The 12,679-nt window shown below is 30.6% G+C and overlaps 1 long non-coding RNA gene across 1 annotated transcript; it reads right to left on the reverse strand.

Moving 5' to 3' along the window:
• Positions 1 to 1,375: 1,375 nt before the first annotated feature.
• LOC149551021 (uncharacterized) lies at positions 1,376 to 5,999 on the reverse strand. Its single transcript, XR_016352652.1, has 3 exons — positions 5,484 to 5,999; positions 4,986 to 5,066; positions 1,376 to 1,635 (listed from the first exon to the last, which is right to left on the reverse strand). It is a non-coding gene; the product is annotated as an uncharacterized LOC149551021 (long non-coding RNA).
• Between the last annotated feature and the right edge of the window lie 6,680 nt (positions 6,000 to 12,679).

Raw genomic sequence — 12,679 nt, forward strand, 5'->3', positions numbered from 1 at the left:
GATGTGAAAGATAAACCATACATTTTTCTAAAGAATACAAGAGAGCTTACAATATATTTGACCTCTTTACATCAAAATTTCTTTCATAAATTTAATAGTGTTAATATAAATATACTTGGTCACATATCTGTGCATTTAATATACCAGAGATTTCCTTTACTAAAGTATCATGATTAAAAGATCGTATCTTTTATTAGAGATAAATAATATTACAAATCCAAAGTGAAGATCTTATACAACAATGAAGTTCAAAGATTCATAACAATGCAATCATAAGGACCCACTATATAGTATATTGTGGCTGTAAATAACTACTATCTCTATATTGTAATAATATGTCAGAAATATCTTCTAATTAGATTCTCATAGAGAAGAGATTTCTTTAGTTAAATTGCTATGATCACAAGATCTTATCTTTTATTCAAGATAAATAAGAATTTAGATTTATCTTTTATTCAGTATAAATAAGAATCTAGATTTTTTGAAAGGCTCAATCCTATTAAAAACATAACATCATAAATAATGACAATGAAGTTTAAAGATCAGCAAAATTAGTCATAAAGGTCTACTATACTAAAACTTTAACCACTAATTGTCACTATTTCATATTAATATATAAGAGATTTCAATTTCTAACTAAATTACTACAAATTGAGAGATCTGTTCCTTTGAGGTAATGCCCGATTGTAAAAAGAGATGGAAAACTAGATCTCTATTATCTTAATATCATTTATACTGCCTTTGAAATAGAAGCTCATTTTGAATAACTTATTGATATCTATTTTATATTAGAGCTGATTTACAAAACCAAAAAGAAAACTATAAATTGCTTATTATAACATCAACTAAACTAGATCTTATAGATAAATCATACGTTTTTCTTAGAACTAACAATTTCTTTGCTCTCTTTACATCAAAATTTCTTTCATGAATTTAATAGTGTTAATATAAATATACATGGCATCTCTGTACATTTAATATACAGAAATTTCCTTTACTAAAATGTCATGATTACAAGATCTTATTTTTTATTAGATCCGAAGTGAAGACCTTATACAACAGTGAATTCCAAAGATCCATAAAAATGCAATCACAAGGATCCGATATAATGTGACTGTAAACTACAAGTCTCTCTATATTGTAATAATATCAGAAATTTCTTCTATTTGAATTTTCATAAAAAGAAAGATAAGAATTCATAAACGCAAAAAAAACCTTTAAAAAAATGACCAATGGTTAAACAAAAACATCCAATTATACATTCCTATCTTCCACAACGAAATTACCATAAATACAGAGATCCATTTCTGCTAACTAAATTACTAAATAACAACAAATGGAAGGATATATTCCTTCAAAACCACAAAACAGTAAATGTAATCATTAATGTCATTTGATTTCCACAATCCATTAGTAATATCATGAGAATTTCTGGAGTTTGATTGTGTCGTAATTTTGAAGCATCAACGTTTCGGATCACACACAGTGATCCATCATCAGGATGAGGAGTGCAAGAGAATAGAGAAAAAATGTAATCATGTAATCCTTACATTTTGTAGAAAAAATACTTTTAAACAACAATACTTCCAAATATCGAAATGATATACTCCTCTGAAAAGAAACTGAAATCAATCCCTGTTACAAGGCGAATATCATATTAAAAATAGAATCCAAAGATCAGTAAAGATACAATCATAAGAACCCAATTACAGTAATAACAAACAAATAGCCATATCTATCTTGTATTAATATATGAGAAGAAATTGTATTAATATATGAGATTTTTCTTCTGACTAAATTACCACAATAAAAGATCCATTCCATCAAAATAACCAAAAACAGCAAATATAACCCTTACAATTTATTCAAAAATTAAACATCATAAACCCAGTACATTTTCATTAAAATTAAGCTACAACCCTTCAATACCCAGAAAATATACCCTCATGAACAGAAAAAGAAAAGATCCTTGCTACAAAAAAAAGTCACAATCTAAAAACAGTAACCTACTATTCTTCACGCATTAGCAGGAGGAAAATGATGCATACCCTGAAATTCATGTTTTCTGTTAATGTGGATGACCACATTTGCAGCGTGGCTGACAACGTAGTCTACACTTAGATGGACGACAAGTAGGTTTGTTTGTACATAGCATCACAAACAACAATAACAACAGCAATATCACCAACCATATAAACGTGTTCCCTGATGAAGAATCCCTAGCTTCTGGCTCACATTCCTTCACAGAGAAACAATACCACCCCATTTTTGGTTCCACAATGTGAATCAAGTATAACAATCCAAAGAAATGCTCTAATGTCAGAATATTGATCAACTATAGGACTTTGTTGCAATAGAATAAATTAGGGCAGGGTTTCCTGGTTTTCTCATAGATTCCCTTAAATTGTGTTGTCATAGATTCCCTTAAATTGTGTTGTCATTATATGAGGCCTCTTTGCTGGAGTTTGGCAGGAGATGGGACAAAAGTTGATTGGACTTACACTCACCATAGTTGTTTTTTTAACCAGAACAAGTCAGTGTCAATCATTTATAATAAAGCAAGTCATGAGTTGTGTGCATTAGAGTAAATGTATCATTCATTTCCACCAACAATATGTTTCAGAGTTTTTGTACAATTGAGCTGACAGTCCAACTTTTTTTTTTTTTAATACTCATGTAGACAATGATATGATGCATAGGAAGATGTGACATGACCGAGCTTTTCTCAACTTTCTACACTCGTGAGATTTTTCAACAGTTTGTTTATAAAAATATTTGTTTTTGATATTAAAAAAATTGAAAGTGGGTAGTTTAAAATTTTTAATGAGTTATTTAAAGGGACAAAGTTATTGTATTCTTTTCAAGGATTGATTGTGCGATAATTTTTAGCATCAAGGTTCCGGATCATGCTAATTTCAAGTGGCTTTGAGATCCACAAGGCTATACAAAATTATGGACTTTTTTATTAAGATCCATAACAAAGGACTGACAACCAAAAGAACTTGAAAATTGTTATTCTTGATTCCCAAGATTGTGTAATTTTTATTTAGTATATATTTTTTGGAATGGAGAAAAAAAAGGAAAGTGATAAGAAAAACCACTCCCCTGCTTAAAAATCACAATCTAAAATACATAAAATTTTGATTTTTCATGGCCAAAAGAATAAAAAGCATTAGGATAAAAATATTCTCCCTGATATTTTTAATTTATTTTTCCTGTCAATGCACATGAGGAGGTGTGCAACGAATGACAGAATGGCCTCTACGCCGAGGCCTCTGATTGCTGACACATAACATCATAAACAACACTGCCAAGAGCAATACCACCATGAATTTAAACTCATCCCCATTCTTTTCTTCCTTCACACTGTGAATGGTCTTCATTTGCTTCCACAATATGAATCAACTATAACAATCCACAGGGAATGTTATATTGTCAGAACATTGATACATTCTATATCATAGTGAGAATTTGTTATATATCAGAGAAAATCGTGCAGTGGGGATTTTATTATATAAGAGGAGATCATTGCAGAGCATCTTGGGTTTCTCAGATACTCATTCCTATTAGGCTCTTTCCTGGAAGTTGCCTATAGACAAGTCAAATATTTATTAAAAAATACTTCTAGAATGGTTTTTTTGGGGGAGAGAAGATTCAGAGTCAACCATTAATGGGTAGAGCCGGTCATGAGTTTTTAGTACAGGTTTCATATTACAGACTAAATTTTTTAAATGGACTTTTCTAATCATCTCTATTTTAAGTTTTTAAAAGTAAAGATGTAATATTAATTTAAGAGATGGAGTGTGGTTCTTACTATTGATTAGTTTGTGAAGTTAGTGAGGATAAAGATTATGAGATATTAATTGTTTTTGTGGAGTATAACATTATTATATGATTAATTAGACTATTTTTGAAATATAACGTTGTATATTTTATTTTTATGGATAGAATGGATTTAATATAGATATCTTTTGCATCTTTACTTTGGATTAATTTGCATCAGCATAAATTTAAACATTACTAGTTATTTATTTAACATAGATGTGTTGGCATCTACCAATTTAGTATATCAGAAATTTCCTTAGCTAAATTACCATGATCACAAGATCTTATCTTTTATTCAAGATAAATAAGAATTTAGAATTTCTAAAAGGTTCAATCCCATCAAAGATCAGCAAAATTAGTCATAAAGGTCCACTATACTACAATTTTAACCCACAATTGTCACTGTTTTGTATTAATTAAGAATTTTGACTTCTAACTAAATTATTACAAATAGAGATCCATTCCTTTAAGTTGATGTCTAGTTGTAAAAAGAGATCTCTATTATGTTGATATCGTTTACAATACCTTTAGAATATAAGTCCATTTTGAGAAACTTACTGATATGTATTTTATATTAAAACTGGTTTACAAAACCAGACAAAAAACTGTATATCTTTTATCATAACATGATTTGAAAGATAAATCATACATTTTTCTAAGGTATACAATAGAGTTAACAATATATTGGACGTCTTTACATCAAAATTTATTTTATAAATTTAATAGTATTAATATAAATATACTTGACATTCAGAGATTTCCTTTACTGATTAAAAGATCTTATCTTTTATTAGAAATAAATAACATTACAAATCCAAAGTGAAGATTTTATACAACAATGAAGTCCAAAGATTCATAAAAATGCAATCATAAGGACCCACTATATTATGGCTGTAAATAACTACTATCTCTATATTGTAAACATGTCAGAAATTTCTTCTAATTAGATTCTCATAGAGGAGACACAAAAATTCATAAACAAAAAAGAAAGCTACAAAACAGAATGACCAATGGCACAACAAAAAAACCAGACAACTATACGTTGCCATCTTCCACACCTAAATTACCATAAAATAAGAGATAATTTCTGCTAGCTAAATTACAACAAATGAAAGGATCTATTCCTTCAAAACCACCGAAACAATAAATGTAATCCTTACATTTTGTAGACAAAATACTTTTAAACTACAACGCTTCCAAATATCCAAATGATATACCCCTTTGAGAAGAATCTGAAATCCCTGTTACAAGGGGAAGATCATATACAAAAATAGTATCCAAAGATCAATAAAGATACAATCATAAGAACCCAATTACAGTAATAACAAATAGCCATATCTATCTTGTATTAATATATGAGAAGAAATTGTAAATTGTATTAATATATGAGATTTTGCTTCTGACTAAATTACCACAATAAAAGATCCATTCCATCAAAATAACCAAAACAGCATATATAATCCTTTCAATTTATTCAAAAATTAAACATCATAAAACAAGTACATTTTCATTAAAATTAAACTACAACCCTTCAATACCCAGAAAATATACCCTCATGAACAGAAACAAAAAAGAATCCCCTGCTACAAGAAAAGTCACAATCTAAAAACAGTAACCTACTATTCTTCACAGATTAGCAGGAGGAAAATGATGCATACCCTGAAATTCATGTTTTCTGTTAATGTGGATGACCAAATTTGCAGCGTGCGTGACAATGGAGTCTATAATGACATGGACGACGAGCAGGTTTGTTTGTACATAGCATCACAAACAACAATAACAACAGCAATATCACCAACCATATAAACTCGTTCCCTGATGAAGAAACCCTAGTCTCTGGCTCACATTGCTTCACAAAGAAACAATACCAACCCATTTTTGTTTCCACAAAATGAATCAACTTGAACAATCCAAAGAAATGTTATAATGTCAGAGTATTGATCAACTATAGGAATTTGTTGCAATAGAATAAATTAGGGCAGGATTTCTTGGTTTTCTCATAAATTCCCTTAAATTGGGTTGTCATTATAGGAGGACTCTTTGCCAGAGTTTGGCAGGAGATGGGACAAACGCTGATTGAATTTACACTCACCATAGTTGTTTTTTTAACCAGAACAAGTCGATGTCAATCATTTCTAATAAAGCAAGTCCTGAGTTGTGTGCATTAGAGTAGATGTATCATTCATTTCCACCAACAATATGTTTCAGAGTTGTTGTACAATTGAGCTAACAGTCCAACTTTTTTTTTTATACTCATGTAGACAATGATATGATGCATAGGAAGATGTGACATGACTGAGCTTTTCTCAACTTTCTACACTCGTGAGCTTTTTCTAACAGTTTGTTTATAAAAATATTTGTTTTTGATATTAAAAAAATTGAAAGTGAGTAGTTTAAATGAGTTATTTAAAGGGACAAAGCTTATTGTATTCTTTTCAAGGATTGATTGTGTGATAATTTTTAGCATCAAGGTTTGGGATCATACTAATTTCAAGTGGCCTTGAGATCTAAAAGGCTTTACAAAATTGGGGGACTTTTTGATTAAGATCCATAACAAAGAACTGCAACAAAAAGAACTTGAAAATTGTTGTTCTTGATTCCCAAGATTGATGGTCTTGTAGATCAATAAAACTCATTCATTCCGTTCATTCCTTGTGTATTTTATTATGTACATTTTTGTTTAGTATATCTTTTTTTGGAGTGGAACAAAAAGGAAAGTGGTAAGAAGAAGGCAACCAATAAAACTTTGTACTAAAAATACAGCTAGATTATACATGATTACAAATCTAGTAAGATATAATGAATAAAAAATATACCATGAATGAAAATTAGTCCAAAACCAAAGTCTTCTTTATCTAGTATTTTTTTTTTACTATAAGTGAATAGGATATCATTGATTCTATGCCTATAGTGTTGCTTAAATACAAGTTCTCTTCCCATTCTTGAAAGGAAAATGAGGGAAGAGAATTCGAGATGTATGAAGTCTCTAAACTTTTCTCAAATATCCCTATGAGAGTGATGAAAAGTGTTAATCAAATCAAGTGTTTTAGGGTACATTGATGAACATGACAAGAGCCTAGTGAAAATGAATTAAATACAATCTATAAATAATGATGATGCCTCCAAATGCTAGTCATAAGCTTCCATACCAATGCCAAATTGTGACAGACTTGTGATGTAGACAATAATAGGAGAGTTTGAAGATGCCCTCACAACATTTGAAGAACATAATGCAACTCCATAGAAGAAAACATAAAAGAGAATATATGTTTTCTTAATAGTATGTAAGATAGGACTTCTAACACAAGCCTACAATGTTTGTGAAGTACTCATCCCAAGAAGTTGTAGTTGAGCAAAAATGAATTAACCTATTTGCATTGAATCAATGGAAGCTCTTGAAGAAGCAATATTAAGTTCTAAAGATGCAACAATAGATGGAGGAGATGTAATGTAAGGCTCAGTATTAGATCACTTAAAAGAATGTTTTAATTTAGAACGGTCTAAATATCACATACTAAGACTTGATTCTTAAACTAAAAGTGTTAAATAGTCAACTTTTCAAGTAACCATAAGTATCCTCGACATCATAATCCACACTAGAGTGTGGTCAACAACCAAAAGATCAAAGTTATCTTCAAGAGCATAATTTGAAAATTTGTATAACCGAGATACATGACCGATCATCCTAATAGGATAATCTATCTAGTTTGCAAATCTCTACTAACAATTGAACCAGGTGTAAACTCCACAATTTTGCCTCCATCATTAGTAATCAAATAGATGGAAAGAAGATTATTGGACAAATGAGGTGTTGAACAATTCATAATTGAAAGTGTCATCAATGATATCAAAATATCTATTTTGAATTATATTCATTGAGTGTTTTTAATGTTGTTGTTGGGATATGAAGTCCAACGGTCATTGTGACTGTTCAGCTTTTGTGGCTCTTCGCTTGAAGGCTATATGTAAATGTATAAATAGAGATAGATTGTCATGTACTTAGAGACATATCGGTTATTGATTAATACAATGATTCCCTGTTTGAGTGTGGACGTAGCCACAATTGTGGTGAACCACAATAAATACTTGTGTTATTGTGTTTCATTTCTTTGCTTGTTTTTTATATTTACAATTAGTATCAGAGTTTGTGACTACGTCCACACTCTAGTAGAGAATAACTGTATTAATCATTAACCGATACATTACATAGACTACACATAGCCATTATATAGAAAGCTCTTCAAATATGAAGAAACAAAGAAAAAATGAATGGTCATGTGACCGTTGAACTTCGTACCCCCAACAACTTCAGCATGACAGAGGAGTTTAACATGTATATTAAGATGCAGAAATCAAAAAGCTTAATCATATTAATTGAAACATTTTTCTTTAACTTCATCATCTGTAAAGGTTTTTTTAATGCCCATTGTTATTTACTTTTGAACATAAGCCGTGCTTTTGGTTTATAATAATGACTAATAATAATAGTTAACGGGCATTAAAAGTGTGATGGGTTTATTTGAATCCATGCTTTAATTTCCCATTGCCACATTTGCAGGGGGCGAGATAATGTTTTCCACATGGAGGAGGCTTGGAATTGTTTGTGATGAAACATCACAAACAATACTAACACCAATACCAAACCATTTAAACTAAATGCCCACATTCCTTCACAAAAGAAACAACACCAACCCATGTAACATCCATAATTGTCCAAATGGATGTTATGATAAGAGTGGTGATCAATCGTACGAAGAATAAACAAAGAGAAGGCGTGTTGGCTTTCTAAGATATTTTCTTAAAAGTGGTTTGTAAGTATATTCAATCTCTTTCCGCCGACAAAAGTCTATTGGAATTAGACACAACATAGTTGCTTTATAAACAATGAGTCAATGTCAATCACTCATGATCATAATTTTCAATGAAATTTGAAATTTGAAATAATTAAAAAACCATGGTCAGCAGAGGAAGATGGGTTGAAAGGGTTTTTTATTTTTTCTTTAATAAATTGTATTTATGATTTAAAATTTATATGAATAATGCTATATCATTATTTAAAGCAAATTGATAAAATGTCTTAGGTTTGCAAAAATATTATGTAGTGTCTATTTTATAAGTAATGTATTTTTATGATTTCTTACATTTAGTTGTTCTTTAGTTGTCCTTTAAACTGAGTGAATAGGGTAGTCATTTATTTTATATCAATCTCATTGTTCAAACTCGTGTTTTACTTTAAGAAATCCATTGTTTTGATGGTTTTCATCTCATTGCCTCCATCAATGGATTGAAGTGGTGATTAATTTTTTCAATGTACATTAAGAAACCATATATCATCAATGCTTCATTCCTAACTGTTGGTATTGGTGTTAGTATTGTTGGTGATGTTTTATGTCCAGAGCCAAAGGGCATGCTAAGTACGATTTCTTTTAAACCAACAGACAAGTATTTCTTCACCATCAAAATTAATCATTGGACTCATTGATCCATTATCCTATCCTACAAGCCTTAGAACATTTTTGTACCAACTTCAAATTCATAAACTTTCAGATCAATAACTCAATAACCACATCAAACATCAAACTCAAACTTATAAGAACTTCACATCGAATTGTTATATTACTATTTCTTAATATACCGAGTATCATAGTAATCATCCAATTTATACCGAGTTGCAACATTAAGAAGTTCACATGAAATAGACATGCAACACAGTAAACATTCACACATGTGACACAAGTATTTAGTGTGGAGACCCTATAAAGGGAAAAAAAAACACCTGAGAACTGGCAACCCAAATATTTTCACTCTTCTAAATTTGAGCTATGTTAGGAGCTAACCTTGTTAAAGGTTAAATGCACATTTTTAGTGTGACCTTGCTAGGGGGTTTTCACCAAAGATTATCTACACCTTAGCACTCCTTGACATTTCTAAAGAGTGTTATGCTCAGAAGGACTTGCAAATATTACTATTGAATGTTACCATATAGGGTTTCAACGACTTGTTAGGTCCACTCAGTTAAGAGAGTTTTATGCTAAGAAAGTAATAGTGAAATTATATGTTAGGTTTTAGCACTACCTTTCTTGTTTGTATCTCTATTTCACTCTATCTCTTCCTTTTGATCCATTTCTAGTTGATTTACACACTCCACACTTCAACTTAGCACTTCCTTTGCTTGATCTTCACACTCTTGTTCTACTTAGGTCACCTTATGTCAACAACTTGATCAATACCTTCAACATTTGTAATGATTAGCAACAATCAACAATAAGAAACATATTGTTCATCCCTTTAAACAGATAACTTTTGTCATTCTAGAATCTTCCAGATTTTGTCGTTTAATTTCAATTGTAGATCTCGATCAGATTTGAATTTGATGAATTTAAACACTCAAAAAAATAGACTTCCTCCTTGAACTATGTGTTCCAATTCAAAATGATAAATCTTTTCCATTAGATCTTCTCTAAATTACTTCAGTCATTGATCTCATAACCGACTTCGTCCTTATCTTCTAAACTTCTCCAACATTCTAAATTTTTACCAAATGTCAACCTTATCTTAATCTTTTACAAACTTGTTCTTCTTGTTTGTGCTTGGTGATTATTATAGCTCATTCGGTCAATACTTGACTCGGTTAACACTGAAATTACTTGGTTAACACTAAACTTCCACAATTCTTTTCTAGATGCTCAATGACAATTATAGTGGCTTGGTTAATATTGTATTCCTTCATTCACTGGCCAAATTGTCTTGTATGTACATCTTACTTAAGATCGTGTAAAGAAATCAAACTAACATTATATCATCAAAGTCCAACTCATTCAAGTGCCCATTGAATACCAAACACTTGTCAACACTTTAACTCATCATATTTTCTTCAAATCCCCTTCATCGATCAAATGATATGGCACTTTAGTGAATTAGAAAAATGTCTAACCAAGACTTGACATCAATGAAAACATAACAACAAAATGCAACTCTTACACATACATTAATCAGCATTATCAATTGGGGCTAACACACCCACCAACATGGATGAAATATCAAGATTCATGTGATATCTATGGTTTATGGCCATAAGCTCCTCCCCAAACAACCATTGAATGACATAAAAAATAGACTCAAATTAGTTCAAAACACTTTTTGGAGCTTCAATATCAAAATAATCTTCAATAAAACCTCATTCTTCTAGTGTCACAAGTTAACTTGATACAACGTATCCATTTCTTTCTTCCATTTGATGATAAGTGGTGATGAACTTAGAAAAGAAAGTCATTTCAATATTATTGCATACTTCAATACTATTCCATAATGGGAAATGATTTTAATATTGGGTATCTTCCAATTCACACAAGCAAGGGATCTCATTCTGTTTGATTCATAGGTAAAGCTACTCAATCCTCACCATTACATATATTCTAAACACTTTTGCAATCAAACCTTGTGGAAGTTGGAGCTGACAGTATTCTTTATATTGATCAAAATGTATAATCCTTCACACTATTTCATAAGATTGTAAATATTATTTTTCTTGGGTCGTATCCATAACACAATTCATCAAGTAATTTGTTGTCATTTTGGCTTCATGTCTCTTCACTATAGACATGTCAAATCATGAAGGAATTGAGAGAGTCTATTAGTGATAGGTTTTATATTTAAGAATTCAATTATGTTCCTGTGTTCTTTCATTGTCAAACAATATCCTTGTATCTATTAGATCATGCTTGGCAAATTAGAAAAGAGTTTTGAGTTCACACCATATTCTCTTATCATTTTATGTTTGCATCTAAAAGATATATAGTTGTAATCAGGGAAGTTAATTTCCAATCTATGGTCTACACCTCAAATTTTCTATTGACAATCTAGATAGGTTAGACATTATGATATTATCATTTATAGCAACATATCAGTTATGTGAAGTGAGCAGAGTATGCAGATGATGTTTTGGCAGTTAGACTTAGAAAACTTTCTAAGTCTGGCAAAGTAGTTAGGGTTTTGATTGGCGAGTTTCATAGGCATATTATGGACACATGGAGTTACAGATTAAAAAAGCTATGATGATGACGTGTGCAAGTTCTCAAGACAGTACATACAGTATAGACATAGTTATAATGATTTTACCAGTTGCAGTATTGTACAGGCATAATAGATCATGATAAAGAAATAAGTATTTTGGGTTAAGGAATTAGTTTTTTACCAAACAAATAAATTAACTAATTAGGGACGGCATCCTAGATGTTAACCCTAAGTGGGAAAGAGTTAATTTTGTATTTTGATAAGTTTAATAAAGGTATGAAGGCCACCAAAGTAGATATTTGTCAAATAGAAAGGTATAAAGGAAAGATTGTAAATGTGAAGTTAATTGTAATATTTTTGTAATCAAATGAAATTGTGTATGATGCAAATTCTAATATATGATTAGAGGAATGCAATTTGTGATAAAGTTCTCTGAAGAGTAGCAAAAACAATACCGAACATTGAAGACATTAGTAGTAGTGCAAAGGTTTTTGTATCTATCTTTTGTATTGAAGAGCTTTATTGTACATTGCATGTTTGGGTAGTGGGCTCATCTTACACACATTCATAATTGGTATATAACAACTCCTAACAGGTTTGAGGCTTCTAACAAGGCCTAAGTCCTCTAACAAGGTCCATGACAATATATAGATGTAATTACAATAGGAAAGGTAAACTTCTGGCTGGGGGGGTGAATCAGTAGTTTACACTAGGACCCATAAAAACTTTCACCACACATCCATCTCATACATTTAGCAAGTAAATTGAAATACCATGTAAAGCATGTATATCTAAAGCATGTAAACATATAAGCATTCACACACATATGACACTAGATATG

This window comes from Cupressus sempervirens, chromosome 6 (assembly GCF_028749045.1).
Source record: "Cupressus sempervirens isolate cs-2001-9-10 chromosome 6, ASM2874904v1, whole genome shotgun sequence".
Classification (NCBI taxonomy): domain Eukaryota; kingdom Viridiplantae; phylum Streptophyta; class Pinopsida; order Cupressales; family Cupressaceae; genus Cupressus; species Cupressus sempervirens.